We start from the raw sequence: 12,382 nt of genomic DNA, 5'->3' as shown, positions 1-12,382 counted from the left end.
TATGACAATATCACATCAATCACATTAATAACAAGTCCACCTACTAGTGTTGTGGTAAACAGTGAAGAGGTGATGCCATGCCATGAATAAAGGACCTCCAATAAATCTTCGCCTTACCCTCCTAACTAGGAGAACGGGTTCCTTGGGAACTTGCGAGCCATTTGCTGGACGTCACTCACTAAGAAATTACAAATGAATCAAAGAGATCAAAATGAGAAAATTACTAGTATGGATTAAACTAGCAAAAATATATATTACGAAATTGTCAAATCAGAGTTGCCCTTTCTATATAGTACACAGGCCCAGTTCACTCAAAAACAGGTAATCAAAGGTGCCACAAGTAATATTTGTGCCATTAAAACTCAAAGAGGGGACAAAGAGATCGTATCCGTGCTACTAATCAATACTAGAATAAGGTAGACTGACCAGAATATCAAGAAACAGTCAAAATGCCAATGTCATAGATGTTACACGCTCCCAGATGCACTAATCACCCAATTTACGAAGTAATGTGTAACGCATATCCTGGTGCACCTACTTGTCTACCGGGAGTGGAAAGTAAGTACCGCTTCCGCATAATTCAGTGAAGGGTGTTTGTGTTTCACATGCCAACAATCATAACCAAGATCACAGGCAAAACCAAATCAAGCAAATAAATTATATAACTAATATACGGAAAGTATTATGAACCTAAGATTAAACCGGTTCAACGCCATTCGGTATGTCGCGTCTAACAAATCATCTGCGAGGAACGGCACAGCCTGTTGGGCTATGGCATGTCTTATTGAGATAGAGACAGAGAGTCTTGAAACACCGCCCATGAACATCCATGCTCAAAAACCGTCTACTCACATGGTGGTGAAGTGTCTGCTGCCTGGAACCTACCCGACAGCCGCAATCCCGGAAGTAACAGGAACGATGAGCGGTGTCGGGTAGAACAAGGACGCAGAGGCAGCTTACAGCCAATTAGGAAGTGGAAACACAGCGCGTAAACGTAATGACGCTGGTAAAAAACACAATGAAAGGGATAGTAGGAAAAACATTTGTCGAGGGAGTGAGCACAGGACAAAATCAGCCTGGCGCACTCCTAAAAGATGCTCCAGAGAAAAACACAGCAACAGCAAATGGACTAAAAAGGGGACAGCACTCTTTGCTGCACATACAGATGCTCACTTTCAATAAGCAACAATATATCAAAACAAGACTAAAAGTCCAAAAACCAGGGCTAATCATCAAAGGTACAGGTCTCTAAATAGAATATATAGTCAGAGCCAGTAATATGTGAGATAAAAAGGAAAAGCCAGGAAAGAGCAAAGTAGGCTTGAGAATAAAAGTCAATAGGGAATGGATTAGTTGTTCAAGTTGAAAAATATCATCCATGGTATATCATCATTCAGCCCCTTGATATGGGTTCCTAATTTAAAACCCCATTGTTGTTCTTGAAGATGAAGGCGGTCCACAACCTTTCTATAATACTACAGCGTTTGCGGTTAATCAGCCGCCGTTTTGGCATACCCCCTATCCATTCTACTAACCGCGTCCCTACAAGCCCTTTGCACCTTTTTTTAGGCAGAGGCTGGGGCAGAGGAAGAGGCAGACGAAGAGGAAGAGGATGACGTGTCCATTGGGCCAAGGACGAGCCACAGATGGTGACCAGGAGTCAGGGCAAGAATCAAACAACAAAAACTTAGTTGTCAATTTGTCATCCAGGGAGCTGTCTGTTGAAGATTTGAAAGTCCTCAATAAAGGATTGAGTTTTGTCCCCACTCCCCAGGAATATTTCTTTCGATTGAATTGTGAACTTTTGCATTTTTTCAGAAAGATTTGCCTACATTTGTTCTTTAAAGATAGACCTGCTGAATCACAGCTTACTGATTCTGGCCTTCTCAACCCTTCTACTTTCTACCCTGCTAGCTCAGCTGTGCCATGTGAACTACTCATATTTGAGAAGGCGGTCTTAGCGGATGTGAAGAACTTACAACCGAAACAGACTTTTACCAACATTACTTCACCCGAAAAGGAAGCACTCAAGACCCTGGCACTTGATTCCACCATTGTGATCAAACCAGCTAACAAAGGTTGCGCGATAGTGGTCCTTGAAACACAGATTTATAGACAGGAGTGACTTCGCCTCCTTAGCGATTCTACCCATTATATCCCCATTTTTCGGGACCCGACTTCACTGTTACAACTGCAAATCAGATCTTTGATTAATGAAGCTTTAGCGAATGCTTGGAACTCTCGCAAGGAGGCAGATTTTTTGGATACTTCTGATCCTCGCATTCCCTATTTCTATTGTCCTCCCAAAATTCACAAAGCTAAACAACCTCCTCCGGGACGGCCCATTGTCTCTGGTATTGGTTCAATTCTTGAACCTTTATCTATTTTTTGTGATCATTTTTTACAACCTGTAGTACAGAAGACATCAACGTTCCTTAAAGATACAAAAGAAGTGTTGAACCTCATCAATCAGATCAATGCCACTGTTCAAGTACATGCACTCATTTCTTTGGATGTAGAATCCCTGTATACTAATATTCCACAGGAAGCCACCCTCTGGGTTGTTGAGGACATACTTACCCAGAACATCAGGGATTCTCCAACCCCTACTTCTTTTATTATGCAATGTGCATCTCTGGCCTTAACTATGAACTATTTGAAGTTTGAAGAACAACTTTACCACCAGATACGAGGTACATCAATGGGTAGTACCTTCACACCGAGTTTGGCCTGCCTCTATATGTATCACTTCGAAGAGCAATACATACTCAATGATGCCAACCCTTTCACGACCTACATCAAGTTGTGGAGGAGGTATATTGAGGATATTTTGATTGTATGGCAGGGCCCTACCTCGGAAGTTGAATCATTTACAACTTGGATTAACGGGTTGGATCCTTTTTTGAGGTTTTCCTCCACTGTTTCCACTACACAACTTCCCTTTCTTGACTTATTGATATCTATCAAGCAGGGCAAACTAGAGACCAGCACTTTTCATAAGGTCACTGTGGTAGGCCGGGTTAAAGGACAACACAAAGCCCTGGAGTAAAGTAGGTATGTGATTTATTGAAAAGTTAGTGATATATCAACAGGTTTTCTCTCTGTGTTTTTGTCGTGTTCTCAGATGGCTTTGGACACGTTTCCCCAGATCTTTACTTCTCCTTTGGTCTTTTCTGCTCTTTTAGAGCTCCCAGGAAGCACATGCGGACAGAAGAAGAAGGAAAATATTGGTAAGTGGTTGTATTCTCTAACTGTCTTTACTCCTTTTCTATCTCTTCTTTCCTTTCCGCCTCTGTCTTTCACTCTTCTTACTTTCTTTCTTTCTTTCTTCCTCTTGTCTCTATCTTTTCTAGGAGTCTGTATCCCTGTTCTTCTGGTATTTTTGTTTCCTGTTATCTTTCTCTTCCTGAAATTAGTTTTTCCTTTTTTTCCTTACTGTCTTTCTCTCTTTCAGGCTTTCCTGTCTCTTATAGTACCTTTCTCTGTCTTTTGCTGAGCTTTCTGTGGTTTAAGGTTGAGGCCCTTCCTTTCGGTGCTGTCACTACATTGCAACTAAGTTCCTTGGTGGGTGTATGACGATATGCATTCATTTACTATTGTGGTGCTCTAAAAGTGCCCCGTTACCTTTTAGTTTCGTTCCCACCACCCACTCCCCCTTGTTTACTATTACCGCTCCTCCCGTCCCCTGATTATCCCTATTGCGGTGAGGACACGTACCTGCGTATGCCACGCTTCTCCAGAAGCGTGGCGGGGTTCTTTGTTTTGCCTCCCGGGGCCACTGCGGTGTTTAGACCTCCGTCTGCCGCCTCTTCTTCTCCCCTGCTGGGGAGCAACCGCTCTCCAATTCCATCGCTCTCCTTCTCGCCGCATCCTCCTCGCCGCTCTCCTCCTCTCCGCTCTTCACCCCAGTGTTCTCGGCCACCGGCCTTTTCTCCCCTCCTTCTTCCGGGTTTCCGATTCGCAAACCCGGCGTCATGGCCGAAGAGCACCTCTCATTGGTTCCTGCCCCAGGCTGTTCCCGAGCACCTGGGGCAGCGTCAGCAGCAGTTGGTTTTGTGCACGGGCTGTCTCCAACCAGTTCGTCACAGTCACTGACCGCAACAACCTTCTACTTTTTGAGAGTCATCATCCAAAAGCCCTGCAGGACAATTTGCCCTATGGACAGTTTCTTTGAGGCTCCAGTCTGACGAGGAGCTACCCCATGATGAAGCATGATATCCAATGGATGTGTGAGGGCTCCTTCTTCTAAACATAGCAGTGTCCGTGACACCTGTGCCATATACACATCTTTTCAATCCTTTATTGGCATCTTTTCTTTATTGAGAAACTATGCACCTTTTTGTTTATTTTGTAGATCAGAGAGGACCTTTTGTGAAGGTAAAAGTGATGGGATACAAGGTCTCATTCCTAGTGGATACAGGAGCTACGCGCTCTACAGTGAGAAGTATAGAAGTCCCGAATTTACCTCTTTCAGGCAGGACAGTTCAAGTTGTAGGAGTGGAGAATAGAGAGTTGACAAACCCAATCACAGAACCAGTGCAGGTTGAAATCGGCAATTACCAGGGGCTACATAGATTTCTAGTATGTGATTCGAGTCCAGTATCCCTACTGGGAAGAGATTTACTATGTAAGACGAAATGCTCCACTGTTTGTTCAGACACTGGAATAGAAGTTCAAACAAATAGCGATGACAAGGAAGAACAGGTGACTGAAATGATGGTTAACAATGCTAATGAAGAATACCCGTTGATTGAATTTTTCCCAATGTTTACTGTGAAGGAACTGCATGCAGACTTGCAAAGAACAGTGAAGGAATAAGTCTGGGACCTGACAGGTAAAGAAGTAGGCTGATTAAGGGAGTGGAGCCAATTAAGATCACTTTAGAGCCCAATGCAGTATTTCCGCAGCTTCCACAGTATAACATGCTGAAAGATGTTCTGATGAAGGTGGCGCAAATAATTGGAGACTTTCTAAAACAAGGAGTTTTGAAGGAAGTGTTAAGCAGCCCATGCAATTCACCAATAATGGGCTTGAAAAAGCCATGTGGGAAGGTACGCGTTGTGCAGGACTTGGGGAAAGTGAATCATTTGGTGGTTAAATGTTGTCCATTGGTGCCAAATCCAGCAGTGATACTGTTTCAGATTCCTTGAGATACAGAGTGGTTCACAGTGGTTGATTTGTCACAAGTTTTCTTATCTGTGCCTCTTCATGAGGATAGTCAGTTTCTTTTTAGTTTCAAATTCCTGGGCAGAGTCTACAGCTGGTGCAGGCTTCCACAAGGGTATAAGGAGTCACCATCACTGTTTAATCAGATCTTGAAAAAGAACCTGGAGGCATTGGAATTACCATATCAATCAACTCTAGTGCAGCACATTGATGATTTGCTGATCGCATCCAGAACAAGGGACGAGTGTAAGCATGGCTTGATTGCCCTGTTAAATCATTTGGGAGAATTTGAACATAAGGTTTCACCTGTGAAATTGCAGTATTGCCAAAAATCAGTAAAATACCTGGGACATCAGATTGAGAAGGGATTAAGGAGACTGTCCAGCGAGAGAATTACCATGATTCTGCAGAGAAGTCCCCCAACTTCACAGAGAGATGTCAAGATGTTCCTGGGAATGGTGGGGTACTGCAGACAGTGGATTCCAAATTTTGCTGAGATTGCTTAACCCTTGCAACAGTTGATACATAAGAAAGTTACAGATCCCATTACCCTAGATGAAGATCAGAGGAAAGCATTCACTGAACTGAGAGAGAGTTTGTGCAGAGCTCCAGCGTTGGGAATGCCTGATTACAGAAAGCCTTTCACATTGTTTTGTCATGAACGTGATGCTTGTTCTTTGTCTGTTTTGACATAGGTCCATGGAGGTGCTTATCGCCCAGTAGCTTATTTTTCAGCTACCATGAACCCGGTCGCGGCAGCTTTACCAGGTTGCCTGCGTGCAGTAGCCACAGTTGGTCTTTCCCAATGTGAGGGGGTAGTCATGGGATACCCGTTGATGGTAATGGTACCACACTCTGTTGAAATTTTACTGACAAGGACGAAAAGGCAATATTTGATGGGTGCAAGACTGACAAGATATGAGACAAGCATATTGGGTGCTCCAAATGTAACATTAAAGAGGTGTACATTGCTGAATCCAGCGACACTGCTTCCAAGTGATACTGTTGAAATTGAAAAAGAAGACATCGAGCATGATTGTCTTGAGGCAACTGAATTGTGTATAAAACCAAGACCGGATATTAGAGACACGCGTTTGGAAGAAAATGACCAAATTGTCTTTGTTGATGGTTCGTGTCTTAGAGGAGGAACAGGGACATTGAGGGCAGGATATGCAGTATGCACAATTACAGGCACATTGGAAGCTTCATGGCTTCCAGGTGTATACTCTGCACAAGTAGCAGAATTAGTAGCTCTTACCAGAGCATGCTATGTTTCTGCAAGATTAAGAGTCACAATCTATACTGACAGTCAATATGGATTTGTAATCGTTCATGATTTTGGCCAGTTGTGGTCGCAACGAGGTTTTATGACCTCTACTGGAACACCAGTGAGAAATGGCGACCGAATAAAAGAGTTGTTGTATGCGATACAGTTACCTGAATAAATAGCTGTGGTAAAACGCAGTGCACATCAAAAGACACAGGATTAAATTTCATTGGGAAATGGATATGCAGATCAAGTCACAAGGTTTTGCGCATTGAAATGTATATCGTTTAAAGACAAGTGGGAATTGATGCCTGAGGAAGAGAATAACTGCACAAGTTTTGCCTTAAAAGTGATTGATACACTAGAAGAATTGAAAACATTACAGGAGAATGCGGACAAGGAAGAGAAACAACTTTGGATCAGATTAAAGTCTATTCAAAGATCTGATTAAATTTGGGTTTCTGAGGAGGGTCAGATGGTGTTGCCAAATAGTTTGTAAACCCAGATGGCCCGTTATTTTCATGGCCAGGCACATATTGGAAGGGATGACATGGTCAGGTTGTTCAAAGTTGATTGGTTCAATCCAAAATTCAGACAGACAGCATAGGCAGTGTGTCATCGATGTGTAATTTGTCAGCAACTAAATGTGGGAAAAGGGACAGTGGTAAATTTGAGCCACACTGGAAGAGCAGGAGGACCATTCAGCAGAATGCAGTTGGATTACATTGAGACACCTGCGTGTGGTGGTATAAAGTATGTGTTGGTGGCTGTGTGTCTTTAGTCATTGGAATGAAGCATACCCCACACGAAGAAATCACAGTCTCACAGTAGCAAAGCTGTTGCTTAGAGAGTTAATACCACTGTTCGGATTTCCGATCTCTTTAGAATCAGATAAGGGAACTCACTTCAATAATGAAGTGATCAAACTCTTATGTGCAGCATTAAACATTGAGCAGAAGTTTCATTGCAGCTATCGCCCTGAAGCATCAGGACTAGTGGGACAAATGAATGGTACATTGAAATCAAGAATTGCCAAGATGTGTGCCACAACTAATCTGAAAAGGCCAGATGCCTTACCCTTGATAATTATGTAGATGCAAAATATACCTGACAGAAAGACAGGACTGTCGTCCCATGAGATCCTCATGGGCAGAGCAATGAGGTTGCCAGCAATTCCAGCTAATGCACTTGTCAATATTACAGATGGTATGGTGTTGGACTACTGCAAAGGTCTGGCTGATGTAGTTCGCTCTTTCTCTCAGTAGGTGCAGACTGTTACCCTGCCACCCATCCATGACCCAGGTCACAATCTGAGAGCTGGAGATTGGGTCGTCATCAAAAAGCACGTTCGAAGGACCTGTTTAGAACCACGTTGGAAGGGTCCCTACCAGGTGGTGCTAACAACTACGACAGCTGTAAAGTGTGCAGGACTGCTGAATTGGATGCATGCAAGCTATACAAAGAGGGTGGTGAGACCACAGGAACATCAAGAAGTGTTGTTGAGAGCACCCACAGCAGCAGAACAAGTGGCTATAACTGAACCGGAACAAGAGCATGCTGAACCTGAAGTTGATCCTGAGCTTGTGGAACATGGGTCAATCACCCCTGTAAGGGTCGAGAGTGAAGAATTACAGAAGGGTGAGCAAGAGTCTAACTCAACGGATACAGCAGGAGAACCGAGCACAGAAGGGGTTCTTCCAGAAGCAGACGGTGTTGAAAAACAAGCAGAGCAAGTGCCAGATCAAGAGGGGGAAGAGTTGAGACGGATCAAAGTCAAAGTGGTCCGACTCCTCCTGATCCCGTTACAGGTCCATCAAGAGAAAACACAATAGAGAGAGAAAAGGAAAAGAGTCCAATCTTGAGGAGAATATTGGCTGAAGGAAAGAGAAAAATAGATAATTGGCCTGAGTCACGAATTGGGGAAAAAAAGGAATTGATCATAAATGAGTCGATAGAGGAAGAAGAAGATACTACAAGAAAGGAAGAACTAAGTGAAGGAGAACCAGGGGGAGAATGAAGGTTGAAAAGAAAGAGAGTAGCAAGGTGAAGATACGCAGGTCCTGAGTGGGCATATGCAGCAACGAGTGAATGGCAAAACGAGTTTATGTCTTTTTGTTTTGATAGAGAAGTTCCGAATCAGTACTTTGATGCAACCTGAAGGTGATCAATAGACTGAGTTATTGAGCTGATCTAGATAAATCTGAAAAGAGACTGTGAAATAAAACCAGAAAAGACACTGATAACCTGATATGCCAATTGAAAACCCGGATGTGACAAGCTGCTAACCGATTTTTTGACAAAAGAGGAAGGGTTCCTACGTGTGAAACTGAACTGTGAGAAATAAATATTTTTCTTCATTTTTGATTTTTCTGTTGCACTGTTGCTTCTACTTTCTTATTCTTTATAGGTCATGGCTGAGTTAAATAACTGTGTTAGAAATATTAGATATTGTAGGTATTTAAGTGTTGGAGTAGCAATTATGTGTGTAATAATATTTATAATAATGATTGTGGGAATGTCTGTTCTAAAATGAAGGAGGCTATTATTGCCTCTGGTCCTGAGACTACTACACTAACAGCTTTAGAAATTTTTAGGTTAGATGAAAAATACTTGCATGACTATACTAATGCTCAAAGAGAGCTTTTTTTGAATGTGTTCTATCGTTTGTTGAGTGAGTATGTTGAGACAATGGATGCAAGGAATTGTCTTGTGTGTACACAAATTCCTTCCTCTGAGGAAGAAGGGGTTACGTACCATAGTCTGCCTTTAACCTATGTCATAAGCTGTAGTTTACTACTAATGAGATTATATAACCAAGAGTATATTCAGTATTTTTATTCTAACTATGATGTAGTGTTTTCTGTTGTTCCTATTATTAGATATTTGAGTAGAGTAACTAAAGAGCATGATATAGTATTAGTTAGAGGATTCTTTGAGCCAACACTAACGTTTGGCACCGCTTATGCTTATAAAAATAATCTAACCTGCTTACTAACCTCATTAGAAAAGAGTTTTATAGGGCATACTAATGACAGGAGGAAGGCATTGAAGGAAAAGTTAAAGAAAGGATTAGAGAAGAGGACCCATAAGAATGATTATGCTTACACTGCTATTAAAATGTAAGGGAAATTAGCCTTAGATGCATTACATGGAGAAAGCTTTGTATATATGGGCTGAAATCATGCACTGACACTTTATTTGTGGGAACAAGTGAATGTAGGCATGTGTTTTTGTTTCAGAGTAAATGGACTTTTACGCTGAATGGTCTGCAATTCCTGGAATCTACTATATTTGTGGACTTAAGGCTTATTACCGTCTTCCAAGAGAATGGTATGGGATGTGCTATTTGGGGCTAGTTTTCTCTAAAATTTATCAGATAGATGATTTAAAGAAGTTTCCGAAAGTGACTGAATTACACCATAAGCGACAGAGGAGGGAGACCTCTTCTGCAATTGTGAGAGATATTTTTGGTGCAATAATTCCTTCTGTAGGAGTTACTTTGAATGCAATCAAGATACAAAAGTTGTCTACTATTGTGGATTACATGCTGACAAACTTTACAGGGGCAATACTCCTGTTAGATACTGAATTAGCTGCGGATAGAGCTATGACGCTTCAAAATAGGCTTGCTTTAGACATACTTTTAGTGAAAGACGGCGGAGTCTGTAGGATGATTAGCGCTAGGCATTGTTATTCATGTATACCCAATACTGATTAGGAGATAAGAGACTTACTTACTAACTTAACTAATTCGAGTAAGGACTTGAAGGAATTGAAGGAACCAGGGGTTTGGGAAAAAGTTGGGAATGGATTTGCTTCCGTAGGCAATTGGTTTAGTCAAATTTGGAATGGGGTATTATGGAAAATTGTACAGGGAATATTAATTGTGATTGTTTCTATACTAGGATTATGGGGAACATGCAAAATATGGCAAAAGATAAAATTAAGGAGGTCTAAAAATGATCAGAGCAGTGAAGAACAACCCAGGAGAAGAATCTATTGGGAAAACTCCAGGAGAAGTCAAAGCACATCAGAGACAGAATTGTAAAATGATGGTAAAGGAACAGTGTGATGACATATTTAGTCATCAGAGGAGGGACTGTTGAAGCAGATATGCTAATTAAGAAAATTATTAATGATATATATGTAATTACTAATGAGAAATTGCGTGGAGAAATTAATTATAGAGAAATAATGTTCACGTTGGGAAATGTGCCCTTGGGGTATGATCACCATGTGTACTAAAATGACTGAAATTGTATGAAATAATGAAAATATATGAGAAAAATGTAATAACATGTCATAATAATGAGATGTATAACCTATGTTTTCCATTCAATTGTAGTATTAAGTTAGCCGGACTAGAGGCCTATTTTCCCTGAGCCTCGCATACTCGAGAGACTGAAATACTGAATGTTTTGCAAAGGACTGGAACAACAGAAGCACTGACTGAAGAGGAATATGCAACAATTTTGCTACCTGATGAGCCAGATGATGAGGGCATTGCATGAAGAACCAATCCACATATTGTGAATGAATAAATATGAAAATTAGTAGATTTGGTTAACAAAAACTATAGGTTAAGGTTATATCTGCCGACTGACTGTCCAATTAGCAATTAGGGGGATGGACTGGGAGACCCTAAGAAAAAGTCATGACAAGGGGCACGAAGTCAGAGTTGCAAGAGAAGAGTTGATGACGTAAGGAGACGCAGTCCGAGGTGCTGATATTGGGCTCATGGTCTGTGAGCCTGATCCATAGCTGACCAATTGATGACCTGAAGATGAAGACTGACTTGTTGCTGATCCATCCTGGATAGGTAGCTATGAAAAGGTGACTGACAAATTTGTATACTTCTTCCAGGTACCAACTGCGCTGATTCTAGATATTCTTACTTAGGTAGATTTTTTCTAAATTTATGTTTTCTCCAAATTGTTTTTCGCATGAAGACCCACATGCTGATGCTAATGTTGGTTAGGGAGGCTGATAAGGGTGACATTGACAGTGACAAAAGACTGACAAACTTGTTTGCTGAACTTCGCAATTAATGCTGGTATTCTTAGTTTAAGAAATTGCATTGTCGCATATGTTTCCTTCAAGTGATGATGTTTCTATTTATGAATTAATAAATCGATTGGTTTGAATAAAGATTGAACTAACGGATGATTTCGAATTGTAATCAATAGGGAAATAAAATTTGTTAACTCCTTTCCAAGTCGTGATTATTCTTGAGTAGATGGGTTTAAACTGTTTTCCATAGAATGTTTGTTGATTATTGATGTTAGCTATCGATTCAGTGGTCACTGCATGACTAGGATACTCCATGCGATTCAAAAGGTTCATCGGCCTATACACGTCCCCTTGTAAGTTTACTTAGTAAGGACCAGGCGCACTACCACATGGCTTATGGCTCGGGTTTTGAATTACAGTGTGATGTTTCACCTGAGGGATCTTTATACTTTTTTTTCAGGTTGAACCATTGCCACAAATTTTATTTATTCATAAGAGCATCTATTGCACAGCTAAATGTATTTATTTTACAGAATTCAAAATGAAAGGCCCTGTGTCCTAGTAGGAGCAACAGAGATTAATAGTATGTATCAGGACTCTGTTAACCTTCCTGTTTACCACCTCCGAGGCAAGTGTCCAGGACCAGACTGAAAACCAAATTTAGCTCTGGCAAAAACGTTCAATTCAGACCCACATTGATGAAGACTGCAACCATAATGTGCCCAGGCTGGTATGGTCATGGCAGCATGTTCTGCTCTGAAGACAGCCTCGGAGCCTGCAGCCACCAGGGAAAATGCCAGAATGGCAAAATAAGCAATACAGATGTGCCAGATGTCACACGTCCAGTGCCTGGGGCTAGAAAGGACAAGCCAGGGGTATGAGCTACTATATCTGTCGACCCCTAAACTAAGTCTATGATGCTCCCTTATTCCTTTCCTT

At 41.5% G+C, this 12,382-nt stretch overlaps 1 long non-coding RNA gene across 1 annotated transcript in view; it reads left to right on the top strand.

The window, feature by feature from the left end:
* The window catches only part of LOC138300960 (uncharacterized), an 82,647-nt gene extending 71,034 nt beyond the window's left edge, over nucleotides 1-11,613 (top strand). Inside the window, exons 3-4 of the long non-coding RNA XR_011205046.1 lie at nucleotides 3,186-3,230; nucleotides 10,779-11,613. This is a non-coding gene — a long non-coding RNA (uncharacterized lncRNA). The remainder of the gene's footprint in view (nucleotides 1-3,185; nucleotides 3,231-10,778) is intronic.
* Nucleotides 11,614-12,382: the final 769 nt, after the last annotated feature.

This window comes from Pleurodeles waltl, chromosome 6 (assembly GCF_031143425.1).
Source record: "Pleurodeles waltl isolate 20211129_DDA chromosome 6, aPleWal1.hap1.20221129, whole genome shotgun sequence".
NCBI classification, from domain to species: Eukaryota; Metazoa; Chordata; class Amphibia; order Caudata; family Salamandridae; genus Pleurodeles; species Pleurodeles waltl.
This window is presented reverse-complemented; position numbering and strand designations above follow the sequence as displayed.